We start from the raw sequence: 5068 nt of genomic DNA on the forward strand, positions 1-5068 counted from the left end.
TTTGCTTCCCAACCTCATGGTTCCAGGTTCAGTCCCACTGTGTGACACCTTGGGCAAATGTCTTCTACTGTAGCCTCAGGCCAACCAAAGCTTTGTGAGTGGATTTGGTAGACAGAAACTGAAAGAAGCCCGTCGTATATATATACATATATATAAATACGGATTTACTTTTATATATAAGGATTTACTTTTCGTAATGAGATAAAAAACCAAGGCTGTGTATAATATAGAACATTTATAAATAGAATGTCTTACAGCTGTTTCCAGGATATTTATTATATTCCTTCATCAGAGACGGAGTGAGAGGATGATTAAGGAATAGTAAAAAGCACCATCTGAATGTGGTCAATGCCAGCCCCCTTGCCCCGACTGGCTCCTGTGTCTGTGGCATGTAAAAAGTACCATCTGAATATGGCCAATGCCAGCGCCACAGTCAAGGCAGTGCTGGCATGTTTGGATGGTGCTTTTTACGTGCCACCAGCACAGGGAGCCAGACAGGCGGCGCTGGCATCATCCACAGCTACAATTTCCGTTTGATTGTGGTTTGATTTAATTTTGATGTTGATGTACTTGACTCAATAGGTCTCCTCAAGCATGGCACGTTGCCCTATGATGATGATGATGATGATGATGATGACAGTGATGATGATGATGACAGTGATGATGATGATGACAGTGATGATGATGATGATGATGATGATGATGATGATGACGACGACAACGACGACTGTGAGGACGAGGAGAAGGAGGAGGGGGGAGGGGAGGAGGAGGAAGAGGAGGAAGAGGCGGAGGAAGAGGCGGAGAAAGAGGAGGATTATAAAAATAATTACCACACACATTTCATATAAATTCCACACACACACACACACACACACACACTTAAAGTGCAGAGGAGTTGAAAAATGAGGAGTTACTGCATGTAGATATGAAACTTATTTTCCAGGATTTTTATACAATAAGGCTGCAACCACTTCCTATTTATACATCTTCGATGACGTCATCAACTTCATCGCCGTTTCATGTCTGTTTCCCATTGTGACATGGGTTGGATGGCAGATTGACAGGATCAGTGAAGACAGAGGACATGTATCATCACTGCATATCATACGTCTGATGCTGCTGTGGATCACATCACAGTACATCAGACATCAGACATCAGACATCATAATACATCAGACATCAGACATCAGACATCACAGTACATCAGACATCAGACATCAGACATCATAATACATCAGACATCAGACATCAGACATCACAGTACATCAAACATCAGACATCATAATACACCAGGCTACATCAGACATCAGACATCAGACATTACAGTACACCAGACATCAGACATCACAGTACATCAGACATCAGACATCATAATACACCAGGCTACATCAGACATTAGACATCAGACATCACAGTACATCAAACATCAGACACCATAGGACATAATGCATCAAACATTTTAGTACATCACACTAGATCAGACATCATAGTAGCAAAATCTGTTTTTATTGCAAGATTTGAACAATAAAATTGCTTTGAGCCAAAGAGAAAGTTAGTTGTGACACAACAAATATCTAATATTTTAAAAAATATTCACAGATGGAAGTTGCTGGAAGCTTCTCCGTTGCATTAATTGAGAAGAGAAAATGGAGAGGAACTGGTATCAAATAGACTTTTTATTTTCTATTTTACATAAAACATGCATTTCGTCAAAATCTCATAAATATATTTATGCTTAGAGAGATGCAACAGCAAAACCCCAACGACATTTTCTAAGAACATGTATAAATCATATCTTTTTCCCCGTTAAATTCACAAATGCATAGAATTTGATCTTGCATATAATTCCTCGCTACCTTCTCTGTGTGTGTGTGTGTGTGTGTGTGTGTGCATGCGCGCGTGTGTGTGCATGCATGTGTGTGCATGTGCGTGTCTCTTTTGTGTATGTGTGTGTGTGTGTGCATGCATGTGTAAGTATGCATGCTTGTATGTATGTGTGTGTGTGTTTGTGTGTGTATTTATGAGTGTATGTGTGCATGTATGTATGTGTACATGTGTGTGTGTGTGTGTGTTTGCATGTGTGTGTGTGTGTCTGTCTGTGTGTGTGTGTGTGTGTGAATGTGTATGCCTGCATGTGTGTGTACATGTCTGTGTATGCGTATGTCAAAGTCACATTATATCTCCCTTGAGCAAAGTCAAAATAATACGAGGATATTATACGAAGCAATAATTGACGATAACCTCATCATCATCATCATCATCATCGTTTAACGTCTGTCTTCCCTGCTGGCATGGGTGAGATGGTTCCACAAGAGCCAGCCAGCTCAAAGCCTGCACCACACTTCTGAGACTGTTTTGGCAGGATTTTTACAGCGGAATACCCTTCTTAAAACCAACCACTCAACATAGTGGACTTAGTGCTTTTTATTTGACACAAGCACAGGCAAAGTGAGTAGTGCTTTTTACATGGCACAAGTGCAGGCGAGGTCAGTCTTGGCAAGTTTTTAGAGCTGGATGCCCTTCCAAACACCAACCACTTTACAATGTGACCTGGGTGCTTTTAAGTAGCACCTGCGCCGACAGGGTTACCAATTACTTGCAAGACAAAAAAAGAACGTTTAAGAGTGGAGGAGGCATTGGAGAAGGTGAAGATGAAAAGGTTATAGTGAGACAGATACAGGTGTCTTACTGTAGAGGAAGTACAAGGTTTCCCAGGCAGAGAGAGAAAGATCAGGAATGAAGAGAGAAACAGGCAGGACTGAAAATTACTTTTGAGACCAACCTCAACACCACTTCTTAGACATCATGCTCACCTTAAGCTCCAGACACTGGCATATCTCTACACAACTTCCTGCCACCCACTGATCATGTTCAAAAACCTGGAGAAAGGTACCAGCAAGAGGATCACAAACCTTTCCTCTAACCGAGAGATTTTTAATACAGCAGCACCCTACTATAACAAGGCACTAGCTGCTAGCGGATTTAGGGACCGCATCTCCTACACACCGAGCCCTGACACCCACAGAAGGAAGTGCTGCAGAAATATCATTTGGTTTGCCCCCGCCCACTTCTCCCTCAAAGTAAAAACGTGTGAAGGTAGGCTAATAGATAGCCTTAGGCTAATAGATAGCCTTAGGCTAATAGATAGCCTTAGGCTAATAGATAGCCTTAGGCTAATAGATAGCCTTAGGCTAATAGATAGCCTTAGGCTAATAGATAAGCACGTCACATATTCACAAAGGTACAGGCATATTTTCAACAGACACAATCTAAGGGTCTCTTTTAGCTGTGCTCCCAATATTAAGAGCATTCTAGCTAACACCCCTAGGCCATGAATGGAGGTGGGGATGCTCATGCAGGGACTACAACAGATGTCCAGTGAAGCTGAGGTGGTTAGCTGATCCTAGTAGCAACAGCAGCAGCTTTGCCAACAACTGCTACAGTAGCACGAATGGCAGTACCAATAGCAACAGCAGCAACCTGAAGAGAAACAGCAGCAGCACCAATGATAACAATAACAATGGTGACAACATCAGCCACCACAACAGCACCGATAACAGCTCCAACAATAGCAACGACGATGGCTATAGCACCACCACCAACACCACCACCAACACCACCACCACTGATGATGTCCCCTACGCCAGAGCATTAATGGCAGCAATGCCAGCACCAATGCCAACACCAGCATTAATGATATCAGCACCAACACCAACAACACCAGCACAAGCAATAATTAAAATTATCCAAAAGATGCCATATCTGCTCGTTTTTTTTAATATGTGTGTGTGTGTGTGTGTGTGTTAAACAAAATGAGACAACAAAGCCAAAGCAGTGTAAAATTTCTAGAACATTTATAAAGAGAGAGGTAGTCTTACAGCTGTTTCAGGGATAAGAGGGATGTCCCTTCATCAGAGACAATATGAGAAGGTTAAACAGAAGGAAATAATAGAGTTCAATGTAAGAAGTTATTTTGGAGAGGGAGAGATATAGGATATATAAAGGGAAATAACAGAATTGTAGAATAAAAGAATATGTGTGTGTGTATATATATCTATATATATATATGTATACTGCTACCTGAAGGTAGGTCCTGATGCATCTCCAGCACTATCTATTTCTCTCTCTTGCTTTGACTGTCTCTCTATCTTTCTTTCTAACTCTGTCTCTCCTTCCTTTGCTCTTTTCCTTCTAAGGCAGTCAAGTATCTCCTCCATAGTAAGACAGCAAGCAGTTCCTGGATCATACTCTAACCTTTCACCAGGCATAAAAACCACTTCCTTTGGTTCCACTCTCTCTTCCATCCGAGAGGTCTTTGCCTTGCAAGTTACTTGGTGACCCTTCGGTTGTTGGTGCCCTGTAGAAAGCATCAGTGCTGGTGCCACATAAAAAGCACCCAGTACACTCTGGAAAGTGGTTGGCCTTAGAAAGGGCATCCAGCTGTAGAAACCATGCCAAAACAGACAATGGAGAAATGGTGCAGCTCTCTGGCTTGCCAGCTCCAGTCAAACCATTAAATAAAGACAGACATTAAATGATGCTGATGAGAATGATGAAGTTGGCAGAATCCCTTGCGTGCTGCACAAAATACTTCACGGCATTTGGCCTCTCTCTTAACTTTCTGAGTTCAAATTCCACTGAGGTTGATTTTTGCCCTTTTGGCATCGATGAAATAAGTACCATTTGATTGTAGCTTTGAGATTTTGAAGTTGTGATTGTTTATTTTTAGAATGACATTGTAGGATAAGTGTAAGAGGCCAGATCTGAGCAGTGAAAAAAGGAAGAATATTTGGGCCTGACATGGCTGGTTTGAATACTAAACATTCACTCTTTTACTTGCTTCAGTCATCTGACGGTGGCCATGCTGGAGCACCGCCTTTAGTCAAACAAATCGACCACAGGACTTATTCTTTGGAAGCCTAGTACTTATTCTATCGGTCTCTAATACCAAACCACTAAGTTACGGGGATGTAAACACACCAACATTGGTTGTCAAATGATGGTGGTGGGGAAAAGCACAGACACAGAAATACATACATACATATACACATATATATACGAAGAGCAC

This window comes from Octopus bimaculoides, chromosome 1, assembly GCF_001194135.2.
Source record: "Octopus bimaculoides isolate UCB-OBI-ISO-001 chromosome 1, ASM119413v2, whole genome shotgun sequence".
NCBI lineage: Eukaryota > Metazoa > Mollusca > Cephalopoda > Octopoda > Octopodidae > Octopus > Octopus bimaculoides.